Below are 14,527 nucleotides of genomic sequence, written 5' to 3'. Positions count from 1 at the left end.
CAGTGAAAAAAAGCTAATGCGGTCTTGGAATGCATCAGGCGAGATATTTCCAGTAGAGATAAGGAGATGTTAGTAACATTATACAAGGCACTGGTGGGACCTCATCTGGAATACTGTGTGCAGTTCTGGTCTCCCATGTTTAAGAAGGATGAATTCAAACTGGAACAGGTACAGAGAAGGGCCACTAAGATGATCCAAGGAATGGAAAACCTGTCTTATGAAAGGAGACTCAAAGAGCTTGGCTTGTTTAGCCTAACCAAAAGAAGGCTGCTCTCTATAAATATATCAGAGGGATAAATACCAGGGAAAGAGACGAATTATTCAAGTTCAGTACCAATGTGGACACAAGAACAAATGAATATAAACTGGCCATCAGGAAGTTTAGACTTGAAATTAGATGAAGGTTTCTACCCATCAGAGGAGTGAAGTTCTGAAACAGCCTTCCAAGGGGAGCAGTGGGGGCAAAAAACATATCTGGCTTCAAAACAAAGCTTGATACATTTATGGAGGGGATGGTATAATGGGCTAGCCCAATTTTGGCAATTAATTGGTGTTTGACTATTAGCGGTAAATATGCCCAATGGCCTGTAATGCGATGATAGATGGGGTGGGATCTGAGTTACCACAGAGAATTCTTTCCTGGGTGTCTGGCTGGTGAGTCTTGCCCACATGCTCACGGTTTAGCTGATCACCATATTTGGGGTCTGGAAGGAATTTTCCTCCAGGACAGATTGTCAGAGACCCTGGGAGTGTTTCACTTTCCTCTGCAGCATGGGGCACAGGTCACTTGCTGGAAGATTCTCTGCATCTTGAAGTCTTTAAATCATGATTTGAGGACTTCAATGGCTCAGATATAGGTTTGATACAGGAGTGGGTGGGTGAGATTCTGTGGCTTGTGTTGTGCAGGAGGTCAGACTAGATGATCATAATGGTCCCTTCTGACCTTAAAGTCTATGATACAGAAGTACTCAGCTTAATTAAAGGGCTGCATATGGGGTCATGTAGTGCAAGAAGAGAACGGCACAGGTTTTTCAGAAAGCCAAGCATATGTCATAAGATGGGTGATGTAACATTTTATTGGACCAACTTTTATTGATGCAAGAGGGAAGCTTAAAAGCTTACATAGAGCTCTTCTTCAGGTCTGACCTGAAGCTCAAAAGCTTGTCTCTTTCACCAACAGAAGTTAGTCTAATAAAAGATAATACCTTGTCTCTAATGTCCTGGGACCAACACAGATACAACACCACTGCAAATAAGTGTATTTCATGTCTGAATTAACATGGGTATAGTAAGGAATCAAGTAAAGAACACTCCTAGGTATTAGAACAACCATGACACTGGTACAGGATTCTTTAGAACCATTTTAAGAAATTCAGTTGCTTTTTTATTTTACTTGGCATGTTTTCTAAAGTTTCTGAAATTTTAATAAAACAGGAAGTATTGGGACTGGTTGAAAGTTTCTGGATCTCACTGCTAAAAAATTAGGGTGACCTATTTCCAGCAGATACTAGCACCTTGGATTTAGCTGATATTGTGCCCCCCCAAAACTGAGAAATTAGAGCCAAATGCCTCCAGAGGTGAATTGTTCACCATGGAGTGTAGCCCTTGCCATAGTAGGACAACTTGAGGAGTCCAGATTTGTGAGGGAAGAAACATTGGTGTGAAGGGAGGGTCAGAGTGTGTGTCTGGGAGGGCATAGGACAATGCCAGAATTTGGATAATTATCTGAAGTCTTGCCCCTGAGGAGGTTTTCCATCACTATGCCATCAGCTTGATTTTGAACAGACTAATTCAGCATTACATGTAGATTTCACTGCTTATTAGGGAGGGAAGATTAGGTCCAGTTCCTCCTCTCAGATGTGGTGGGAGGGAAATAGTAAACTCATTTCAAACAATTTTAAAATAAAATTTGTATTGGAATTTTTAAAAAGGAGTAGTAAAACACAGTTGCATAGTAGGAGAAATAAAATGGCTGATTCTGAGTATCGCCATCTACAAAATTGATTTTTACTTATTTTTCCCCCAAAGTCTCTGGAACACCCTAAAAACTATCTAAACTCTCAGAGGTGGCAACAAGCCTGTAGTCTGAAAGAGCAAGCACTGTCAAAAGGGCTGAAACAAACAGTGCCACTCCACCTTGTGAATGGAATCTTAACCACATAGCCTGGTCTTTGGTTAGAACACTCTCTCTTCTCAAAGATACAATTACTCCTGGGGGGATTCCACACCAAAAAATTAGAAGTTCTGCACACAATATTTTAAAATTCTGCTAATTGTATTTGTCAAAATAACTCACCAAAATAATTGAAACTGGCTTGATTATGTAAATTTACTTCAAAGTACTTGTCAGCAAGTATGCCTGTAACAATACAGACACACAAAAATACCCGTGCCCTCAGGACATGCTGGGAATTGCAGCTGCCAGAAACCCTCTAGCTCCCTCTCCCAGCAGTGTCTTTTACATGTGAGCTGGGCTCTGCTGGGTCCAGTGGTGGCTAGGAGTACTGCAGCCCATTTCTGGGGTGGGGGAAAGAAAATTCTGAGCACACGTTGATTTCTGCCAAATTCTGCATTGTACAGTGGTGCAGAATTCCCTCAGGAGTAATTATAATGGTGGACATACTAGGCATGAAATCAACTCGGCACTGTTCGCTCCACACTGTGGGGTCAGACTGCCTGAAGTTTCATTTGGATCCCCAAATCAGTCCATCAATACAATTTTTTGTACCAAGTGCAGGATTTATAATCCTATTAAGACTACCCATGTTAGATAATTGGGCTTTAGCTATCTCTACTGTTTGGGGAGTGGGGGGTAGAGGGAGGAAGGGAAGATGTAAAGAGTGTGGAGTACTGGATAGTTCTATTCTTAAACAAAAATTCCATCAGAAAGGCTGCATCTACTTCCAAATACAAAAAGAACCAATGTCCTGTAAGCTCATACTTCACACAGACAATACCAATTTTTATCAGCTGATAAAAGGGAAAGAACTGATCACAAGTTAAACAACATTTCATATGTTAGTGCACAAAAGCTACAAGATGTTCTCCTATGACAGAACTTCAGGATAAATCAAGAACTCAGCTTGATTTATTACTGGGTGAGCAGCCTAACAACTAATCTAAAAACATATGTTTTATTCAGACATTGTGCCAATAGGTTTAATAGCCTCATACAAAAGTCTTTCAAAGCCAGAAAATTAAATCTGACTTTACAGAATCTGTGAAATGTTCATGACCATGTTTTATAATGGGCATTAAAAAATATGAGACATTTAGAATTAAGCTTGAATTTAACCAAAAGCATTCTGTGAAATCCAAACATTACACAGATAGCTGTGGCTGTAAGTTCATTATTTCTACCTGAATTCTATGGGATTTGCTGTTGTCATGGTTAGAACACTATACTAAATAAGATTTTATTCCGAGCACTAGTTTCCGCATTAATGTGTCAAACCAATGTAATATTTCTCCCTGTCCTGAGTATTAATGGAATGGAAACAAGATTGCAAGTCTCTAGCAAATCCATCAGTCTCACATTACTATATGTTGGATATAGGCCTAAGATTTAAATTAAATATATGGTTATTGCTTACAGCTATAATCAGCAAGGTAATCTAACTTAATTTCAAAGCAATCTATATTTTGAGGTATAGTTGAAGGTACAGTTCCTACCATTACATCACTCATGTAATTTCCATATGTAGAAACTGAATACCTTGGCATATGAAATTGTGTTCAATATACCCTTGGGGACGCTCATTGGTATATTAGAACAAACAGAATAATCTCTTCTAAAAATGTGGTTTAATAGTCCCTATACCTCTTCCTTGCATAAAATCCCTGTACATCTTCCTTGTACAACATTTATTCAAACTGAGAATTAAACTTCAAGACAAAACACAGCCTCTAGAAATTAAATATAGGCATTTCAAACTTGCACAAGTGTATTATGCTATCCTTATTTATCAGATTTGAAAAAAAACAGTTTATACTCTGGTACATTCATAAAATGTACAGGAAAATCCAGAAGATATGAATGGTTCTTAATTTAGGATGCAAGTCATTCCAATCACAGCAGCACGTAGAAAGTTGAATGCTTTGTAGATATTATGCGTATTTAAATAAGAGAAGAAAGCTATTTTTAGTTAGACATCCAAATCCAGTTCAGACTACTCCTTATTCAGGATCCTCATCCTGATTTACAAGACCTTGCAGAATATTGACTCCAACTCGCCCTCCCCCTCACTTCCTTAACCTTCCTTCTCCACTGTAGTTTACTCCTTTCCACCTTCCATAGACCCTCTCTCCCTGTTCTCTTCCTAGTGCTCCTATTGATCTGCCCCCAGTAAGGCAAATTCTCTGTTGATATAACTCCACTGACTTCAGTTGTTCTATGCCCACAGAAAATTTGTCCCATAATTCTTTCCATTCTTGATTTCATACTTAAAACACTGCTGTCATGCTTGGAACATTCCCTTTACCTTTATCTGCCAAGCACTCTCTCACAGCTCCCATTCAAACCCATCTTCTCTTCAGGTAATCCTTCCCATCTTCCCCTCATCCACACTTACTGAAATTGTTGTCCTGTGACTTTGCTTGGGTGTGTCTCATTTAGTCTTGATTCACATAGATGCTGAGCATTCATAATTCAAAGTGAAGTTATTGGGGAGTGTGTGTGCTCAACAACTTTAAAATCATTGCCTATGCTTTCAAGGCAAAGACCATGTCCCATATCTGTTTTATAAGTAAGTACAAGTTTACTGAACAATTTGCTTTTTATTGATGTCATTCCGTTCACTCTTGCAATAATGAATTATCAGCTTTTGCCTGTGAACACAGATTTTCATGAATTTGTGAGAATTGGTAAATTTGATCAAGACCCAAATGTAACCATCATTAATTGTCCTAAGTGGCAAAATTCCACTGGGGAACAAATCAGCTTCATTACATCAGAGCAAAACCTATAGCTTTTGCACCAGTAAAAAAAAAATCACATTAAGCATTTTTGTGGAAAATATTGGAATATTGAAAGTTTAGATACTAAATGGATGTTTTCTCTTTTAAAGTAATATCACATCTGTGATTTCCAGCTTGATGGGAGTGTTTTTGGGAAGTGGGGGGAAGAAGGGGGTGTTTTTCCCTACACAGTTCTAATTGATCTGTGAGAACTGAATTTCTACTCCCAAGATACAAATGCTGTATGAATATCTGTAATGGTTCAGTATTTGTGATCCTCGCCAATAGCTTGCCAACACCACACACAGGCCATCTTTACTAATGCAATGTACTTGTGCAAATTCTGCATGCTTATTCATGCAAAACTCCCATTAACTTGATCTACTGTTGATGCTCTTCAGTGATAATTTTGTAAATCAAGACAATCAAGATTTGACCCTGTTCATATAAATGAGCAGCACTGGCCTGATTTTCAAAGCTGAGCATTCGTAACTCTCAGTGAAGCTCAGCATCTTTGAAAATCTTGTAACATCACAACGTACCCCTCCCAAATTATGCTCTCATTTATACCCATGAAATTCCATTAACTTCAACAAAAGGTTGCATCAGCATGAGAGCAGAATTTGGCCTATATAAAATTAAAAAAATTGTATACGCTGTGTGTGAGGGTGAAACACCATGAATTTTATAAGCTATTAAAAAATAAAAAGACAATCCTAAACTCATTTCTGTTGTTATACCTCCAAGAGACTGAAGCAGCATCAGAAATTAAAGATCGTTCATTATGTTTAACCCCTAATCTGTTGAGCTCTCAGAACATTTTTATACTAAATCAGAATTTCACTTGCAATATTCAAACATGTTTTGATGGAAGAAAAAAAGATTATGAGAGGCACACTGCCTCAGCTTATAACATCAACACTGCTCTCTTGTGGCCGAAACTTAAAGTGAAATATTGATCTGCTTTGCACTAAAAACCACAATGCAAGGATATAAAACAGCCTGATTGGTGAGGGAAATACAAAACAAACACCTGCCAAGAAATATGGCTGCTGAAGTGTGGCATAAATAAGATAAAGAGCAAAAACAACAACAACAACAACAACAGAGATCACTAGTCTAACTTCTCAGGTGTGAAGTATTCAGTGGATCTTTCTTACTATAGTGTTCATGCCCAACTTTTAAGGAAAAAACACTACTACTTGCAGCAGTCAGAATTCTCCTTGCCAGCCAATTCTTGAGACAGCTTTATCAGAGCAGAGTTAAGAGTCAGTCTGTTCACTTGCAAATACTTATGCCTTCAGGAAATTCAAACCACAATGCCAGATATGAAATACTACTGCTGTTATGCCTTAAGCTGTTGAGCTCCAAGTCATTTGATATTTTGAATCAGAGTTTCATTTGTAATTCAGTCACTTCCTCATTTTTCTCCTCCAGCCTCTATATGTAGAATATGAAAGGTTGGTCTCAGTGGCTAAGCAACAATACAAATATACACACACGCTCACTCTCTCGTGTTAACAAGCCATGGCTTCAATTCAGCAAGTTACTTAGCCCTGGTCTACACTAGGAGTTTAGGTTGAATTTACCTGCGCTAGGTCCATTTAACCCTGCACCCATCCACAGGACCAAGCCTGTTTTGTCGATTTAAAGGGCTCTTAAAATCGATTTCTGTATTCCTCCCTGGCGAAGGGTTTAGTGCTAAAATTGACCTCACTGGGTCGAATTTGAGGTAGTGTGGATGCAATTTGATAGTATTGGCCTCCAGGAGCTATCCCAGAGTGCTCCATTGTGACCAGATAGACAGGAAAAGCCCTGAGAACTTTTGAATTTCATTTCCTGTTTGGCCAGCGTGGCGAGCTGATCAGCACAGGTGACCAAGGAGTCCCAGAATCGCAAAAGAGCTCCAGCATGAACAGAACGGGAGATACTGGATCTGATCGCTGTATGGGGAAAAGAATCCGTGCAGGCAGAACTCCGTTCCAAAAGACGAAATGCCAATATATTTGCCAAAATCTCCAAGGGCATGATGGACAGAGGCTACAACAGGGACATACAGGGGTGCCATGTGAAAAGTTAAGGAGCTGAGGCAAGCCTACCAAAAAACAAAGGATGCAAATGGTCGCTCCAGGTCAGAGCCCCATACATGCCACTGCTATGATGAGCTGCATGCAATTTGAGGGTGGGGGGGCTACCACTACACCACCACTGTCCGTGGACACCTGCAAGGGGGGAGTCTCACACAACAGGGATGAGGATTTTGTGGATGATCATGAGGAGGTGGTGGTGGTTGAGGATAGCTCACAGCAGGCAAGTGGAGAATCCCTTCTCCCTGGCAGCCAGGAACTGTTCATCACCCTGGAGCCAATACCCTCCCAAGGCGAGCTCCTGGACCATGAAGCCAGAGAAGGTACCTCTGGTGAGTGTACCTTTGTAAATATAATACAGGGTTTAAAAGCAAGCATGTTTAATTATTAATTTGCCCTGAAGACTTGGGATGCGTTCACGGCCAGTATAGCTACTGGAAAAGTCTGTTAACGTGTCTGGGGATGGAGCGGAATTCCTCCAGGGACATCTCCATGAAGCTCTCCTGGAGGTTCTCTAAAAGCCTTTGCAGAAGGTTTCTGGGAAGGGCAGCCTTATTCCGTCCACCATGGTAGGACACTTTACCACGCCGAGCCAGTAGCAAGTAGTCTGGAATCATTGCAGAACAAAATATTGCAGCAAATGGGCCCAGGCTTTGGTGGCATTCAAGCAACATTCGTTCTTTATCTCTCTGTGTTAGCCTCAGGAGAGTGATATCATTCATAGTCACCTGGTTAAAATACGGGAAATTTGTTTAAGGGGACATTCAGAGGTGCCCGTTCCTGCTGGGCTGTTTGTCCTTGGCTGAAAAGAAATCATCCCCACTGTTAGCCATGCAGTGGGGGGAGGTCCGTTCATGCTGAGCTATTCACGTTTGGCTGACAGGGATCTTCCCTGATACTAGTGACGTGGTGGGAGGGGGTGAAGTGATCATCCCAGAGAATTGGAAGAGGGTGGTTGGATTGTGCTGCACATTCACCCTAAAACCACAGCCTCTCCTTTTAAATGGCCAACCCAATGGCCTTTGCTTGGTATGGGAAAGGAGGGTGCTGCTGTTTGAAACTGTTCCCACATGTTATGAAGGTTGAAGAAGCCGAAACCCTTTGCCTTACCATGGCTGACTTCAAGACGAATTCTGTTGCCCAGGCGAGCGTGTGTGATGTCTCACACCAAACCGGCAGGCACTCAATATAAGAGGCAAAATCCGACCTTGTATCAAAAGCACATGTGCTATGTAATGTGAATCTCTTGATTCAGTGTGAAATAGTCTTACCTTTGTTCTCTAAAATGTTCCCTTTTTTTCCTCTTGCAGCTGCAAAAATGTTTCTACTCTCTCCCTATCATCTCCGTCCCACAGGCTAGTGCAGATTAGAAAAAAACGCATTCGTGATTACATGTTCCTCCTGCACTGAAAGAGCTCAGCAGAATGTGTAGAGGCAAACAATGGTAGAGTCCAGGAAAGCGTTAAATGAATGCGATGAGAGAAGAGAGGAGCACACTGAGAGGAGGTAGGATGCAATGCTGAGGCTAATGGGGAAGAAAACTGACATGCTCAGGCATCTGGTGGAGCTGCAGGAAAGGCAGCAGAAGCACAGACCACCGCTGCAGTGCTGTATAACCACCTGCCCTCCTCCCCAAGTTCCATATCCTCCTCACCCAGATGCCCAAGAATGCGGAGGGAAGGCTACGGGCACCCAGCCACTCCACCCCAGAGGATTGCCCAAGCAACAGAAGACGGGCATGCAGTAAGTTTTGAACTGTAGTGTGGCCTTTCCCTTCCCACTTCCCCTTATCCACCAACTCACCCGGTAATTCCCTCCTCACCCACCCCTCCCAGGCTACTTTGTGAGTTTCCCTCCATTTGTGTGATGAATAAAGAATACATGATTTTGAAACAATAATGACTATTGCCTCTGAAAGTGCTGATTGAAGGGGAGAGGTCGGTTGGCTTACAGGGAAATAGAGTCAACCAAGGGGGCAGTTTTCGTCAAGGAGAAACAAAGAGAACTGTCACATCGTAGCCTGGCCAGTCAAGAAACTTGTTTTCAAAGTTTCTCTGATGCGCAGGGCACCCAGCTATGCTCTTCTAATCACCCTGGTGTCTGGCTGTGTGCAATCTGCTGCCATATGATTTGCCTCAACCTCCCACCCCGCCATAAATGTCTCCCCCTTACTCTCACAGATATTGTGGAGCACACAGCAAACAGCAATAACAATGGGAATATTGGTTTTGCCGAGGTCTAACCTAGTCAGTAAACTGTGCCAGCAAGCTTTTAAACGTCCAAATGCACATTCTATCACCATTCTGCACTTGCTCAGCCTATAGTTGAACTGCTCCTTGCTACTGTCCAGGCTGCCTGTGTATGGCTTCATGAGCCATGAGAACAAGGAGTAGGCTGGGTCTCCAAGGATAACTATTGGCATTTCAACATCCTCAACAGTAATTTTCTGGTCTGGGAAGTAAGTTCCTTCCTGCAGCTGTTCAATCAGCCCAGAGTTCCTGAAGATGCAAGCATCATGCACCTTTACCAGCCATCCCATGTTGATGTTGGTGAAACATCCCTTGTGATCCACCAGTGCTTGCAGCACCATTGAAAAGTACCCCTTGCAGTTTATGTACTAGCTGCCAAGGAGATCTGGTCCCAAGATAGGGATATGCGTTCCATCTATTGCCCCACCACATTTAGGGAACCCCATTGCAGCAAAGCCATCCACTAAGATCAGCACATTTCCCAGAGCCACTACCCTTCATAGCAGCAGCTCAGTGATTGCGTTGGCTACTTGGATCACAGCAGCCCCCACAGTAGATTTACCCACTCCAAATTGATTCCCTACTGACCAGTAGCTGTCTAGTGTTGCAAGCTTCCAGAAGGCTCTCACCACTCGCTTCTCAACTGTGAGGGCTGCTCTCATCTTGGTATTCTTGGCAGGGGAAAGCAAGTCACAATGTTCCATGAAAGTGCCCTTACACATGCGAAAGTTTCGCAGCTACTGGAAATCATCCCATACCCGCAACACTAGGCGGTCCCACCAGTCTGTGCTTGTTTCCCGGGCCCAGAATCGGCGTTCCACGGCAGGAACCTGCCCTATTACCACCATGATGTCCAAATTGCCAGAGCCCGTGCTTTGAGAAAAGTCTGTATCCATGTCCTCATCACTATCGTGATCGCGCTGTTGTTGCCTCCTTTTGCAGGTTCTGCACATGCTGCAGGATAATGTTTGATCTGTCATTGTACCAAAGGGGGAGATGGTTGTCTACAAAGGAAGAGTGAAGACTAAATGCATCCGAGGAGGACGGGATTTGAACCCATGCGTGCAAAGCACAAAGGATTAGCAGTCCATCGCCTTAACCACTCGGCCACCTCATCTGAGGTCTGCAGGATAATGTGCAAGGTGTTTACAATGCTCACAACAGCACCAGTGAGCTGAGTGGGCTCCATGCTTGCCGTGGTATGGCGGCTGCAGGAGAGAAGAGTTGCAGTGGAAGTGGTCGATGACGACGGATGCCACAAGAATAGATATTTATACAGAAAGATAAGAGGACCTGCGAGGTAGATTCATGGCACCAGGAGAGCAGAGTTGCAGCGGAAGTGGTGGAGGATGATGGTTAGCACCATGCTCATTTCCCTGAGGAAGAACACACGTATCCAGGAGCACATGACAGACAACATGGAGAAATTCACTATTGAGACAAGAGCAGCAGAGCAGAATTGCAGTGGAACGGTGTATGATGACAGTTAGCAGTCCTATTGCACCGTCTGCTGACAGCAGCACCCAGGACACAACAGCGGCGGTGTCGGTGAGCTGAGCTGGCTGCGCACTTGCTGTGGTATGGCGTCTGCACAGAAAAAAAAAAAAAGGGCGAAATGATTGTCTGCTGTTGCTTTCATGGAGGGAGGGGCGACTGACGACATGTACCCAAAACCACTCGCAACAATGTTTTTGCCCCATCAGGCATTGGGAGCTCAACCCAGAATTCCAGTGGGAAGCAGAGACTGCGGGAACTGTGGGATAGCTACCCACAGTGTAACACTCCGAAAATCAATGATAGCCACAGTAGTGTGGATGCACGCCGCTGACTTAATGCACTTAGTGGGGACACACACAATTGCTTCCTAAAAATCAACTTCTATAAATTTGACCTAATTTCGTAGTGTAGACATACCCTCACACACATTTGTCAGTTAAGCTCGGGCGTAGCCCCAATGATTTCAGTGGGGTTACTACCATGCTTAAAGCTACATGCATGCTCAAGTACCTTGCTGAATCAGAGCCTAAGTTTGGCAATCGTCATCAGTATGATTTTCAAAGTTGCTTTCATTTCTGTCCTTGTTCAAACAGCTGGTAACATTTTCTCCTCAGCTTGGAAATTTAGGACATTTATGTCCTATCACTAAAACAATGTTCAAACTGAAATCTGAGGAAACCAAGGACAGATTTTTAAATGTATTTAGGTACCTTGTGATATTTTCAGAAGCACCTAAGTAACTCCCGGTGATTTCAATAGGAGTTAGGCATATAGGAGCTTTTGAAAGTCACCCTAGGCACCTAAATATATCTTTTAAAAATCTGACCCTGCTTTCTGTAAAGAAGCTGTTGTGGTAAATTTCTAGTGGAAAAGCATAGGTGGTATTTACCCAGAGGACAGCCCACAGTTTGGTATGTTTTCTTTAGATTTAAAAACCACAAAAGTGAGTTTTTTCAAAGTGTTGTAAATGAAAAGTATGCAATTGTACACAATTCACAGTATTCATTAACAGAGCAAACCATCTTGCACCCAGACAGGAGTTGTCAAAGCTGCCAATTATGTACAATGTCACTTTTTGTGCAGAAGCTGAGATATAGTCTCATGCCATTCATGTAGTGCAGCATACTAAATATTTTGAGACACTCTGGCAGCACAGAAACAAGGGACAAGAATACATCACCAATATCAAGGTCAAACTGAAGTCAATGGAGCTGTGTCAGTTTATACCAGCATAAGTTTAGAGCCAAATTTTCTATCTTCCTGAAGCTCAGCTAGGCCCACACTTCAATGCAATATTTTGTTTATGTATTGAAACAAAGTTGCTATTTACTTGCCAGAGATAAGGGAGTGAGTGAAAGGGAGGTGTTGAATCATTACGGGAGTTCTTTTTTTCCTTCAGAGAACTGTCTCTACACTGTGGGGATTACACCGGCGTATCTACAGGTCATAGCCTATATCAGGGGTCGGCAACCTCTGGCATGCAGCTCGCCAGGGTAAGCACCCTGGTGGGCTGGGCCAATCGCGGCAACCACTGGTTGTGGTTCGCTGCTTCAGGCCAATGGGGGCAGTGGGAAGCCGCGGCCCGCACATCGCTCGGCCCACGCCGCTTCCCACCACCCCCATTGGCCTGGTGTGGTGAACCGCAGCCAGTGGGAGCTGTGATCAGCCAAATCTGTGGACGCAGCAGATAAACGAACTGTCCCAGCCCACCAGGGGGCTTACCCTAGTGAGCTGCGTGCCAGAGGTTGCCGACCCCTGGCCTATAGTCATAGCCTACAGCAATGGAAGGGGTTTCTCCATATACTACCTCCTCAGATAATGGTAGCTAAGTCAACGGACGCATTCTTCCATCTACATAGCTGTGTCTACACAGGGGGTTAGGTCAGCATAGCTACATCTGTTGGGGTATGGATTTTTCAGGCCTCAGTCCAGCACTAAATATTCCCCTTTTCCTTCCTTTGATATCTGATCATCACTTCTCAGATGCAGAAGCATTGCTTTATGATCTCTGGTGGAGAATAGTGCTTCCTGCCCTGAGCGTCACATGGACAGTGAACTCCTTTCTATGTTTAAAAAAAACCCTCAGTCTCTAAACACAAGACACTTTCTGGTGATTTTTTAACACTGCAGTTCTAGATAAGCAAAGAAAGGCTAGGATGCTCCAGTTAAAAGATGCTAAATATAATAGTTTCAAGACTGATAGGGACTGGGGCAGTATAGGAACAGGACTGAAAGAGGCCCATCACAATGTATTGGATTGTTCACTCCACCCATGTTGAGAACAGCATTGACCAGCTCCAGAGAAAGCTGTACAGTCTCTCTGCTGCAGCGACAGTGCTGCAAAAGATCTGGTTTGAATGGGTTGTTGAGGAGATTATTGGTTCATCAAGAAGAATTTTTAGGGCTTCTCCACAGAGAGGAAGAGTTTCCAAACAGGTCATCCATCTCATCTCCACCTCTGATGTTTATTTGTATGGAACATAAATGACAATCTACACAGTACTTCATCTCTCCAGGTTTTTAAAGTGAGTTCAGATTTCATGAAAGCTAATTTATAATCCTGGAGGTTTTATAATCCCATCCCCAATTTAAGACAAAAGCAGTACAACAGAGTTAGAGTTGGCATCTGTTTTTTCATTCCCCTGTAGAGTTAGGCAGGAGGCGGGGCCATGCAGGACACTTTTATCCTCCTGAGATCTTGATAAAACTTTCACAGAGATACTCTGCAATCCTCTCCTGAAGGTTTCTAGGGATTGCTTCGTCCCCAATAGAACACTTTCCCACCCTACTCTGCAATAGTTTGGCTGGCACCATTGCAGTAAACAGGCTAATAGCATATGGGCCTCGACAGCTTCAGAATGCCAATAGCAGCTGTGTTCTGTGCCTTTGTGACCCTCAGAAGTGAGATATCAGCTAAAATCACAACCACCTGTGGAAAATAGTGTCAATATTCCATGCCATTGCCCTATGCTCATATCCATGGAATAGGGACCAAAATTTTATAGCTTCATGCAAGAGAAAAAAAAATGACCCCACCCCTCAGCAGGCCATACTCACCATGGTTGCGGCTGGAGAACAGTGCTGTGCCAAGGCACTCCGAAACCACTACCACGGCTAATCCTTCAAGTGCTCTTTTAAAGCCACCATCAACTGCATAGGTCCACACTGGGGTCTTGTAATAGCCCTTGTGTCTGGCTGTTTAAAGTCAGCTGCCACACCACCTCCATCTTGACAGCAGCTTTTCCCCCTTTACTTTACAGATATTATGTAGGATGCAACAGGCAGCTAACACCATTGGGATGTGTTTCTGACTGAGACCCAATCTAGTGAACAAACACTGCCAGTGTTTCTTTTGGTCTACCAAAAACACATTCAAACAGTTAATCTGCACCTGTTGAGCCAGTAGCTGAATCTTTTCTTGGTGCTGTCAAGATGGCCAATGTACTGCTTTATGAGCCCGGGAGCAAAAGAGTAGGCTGGGCCCCCCGAATCACTGTTGGCATTTCATAAAATGTCCCTACTTGCAGCTCTCTGAACAGGCCTGTGTTCTTAAAGATGCAGGCATCATGCACTTTTCTTAACCAACCCACACTGATATGATGAAGTGTCCCTGTGATCCACCATTATGTCTTGCACGTTGCCAAGAGTCACAGACCTGCATATCAGGAGATGATTAATGGCCCTGTAGACTTGTGAGACAACAGTCTCTCCTGTGAATGTTCCATCTCCAAATGATTT

General features: G+C 43.2%; 1 non-coding gene across 1 annotated transcript; it reads right to left on the bottom strand.

Moving 5' to 3' along the window:
• Window positions 1-10,327: 10,327 nt before the first annotated feature.
• On the bottom strand, window positions 10,328-10,409 carry TRNAS-GCU (transfer RNA serine (anticodon GCU)). The gene has a single exon. It is a non-coding gene; the product is annotated as a tRNA-Ser (tRNA).
• Window positions 10,410-14,527: the final 4,118 nt, after the last annotated feature.

This window comes from Gopherus flavomarginatus, chromosome 5 (assembly GCF_025201925.1).
Source record: "Gopherus flavomarginatus isolate rGopFla2 chromosome 5, rGopFla2.mat.asm, whole genome shotgun sequence".
Lineage (NCBI taxonomy): Eukaryota > Metazoa > Chordata > Testudines > Testudinidae > Gopherus > Gopherus flavomarginatus.
This window is presented reverse-complemented; position numbering and strand designations above follow the sequence as displayed.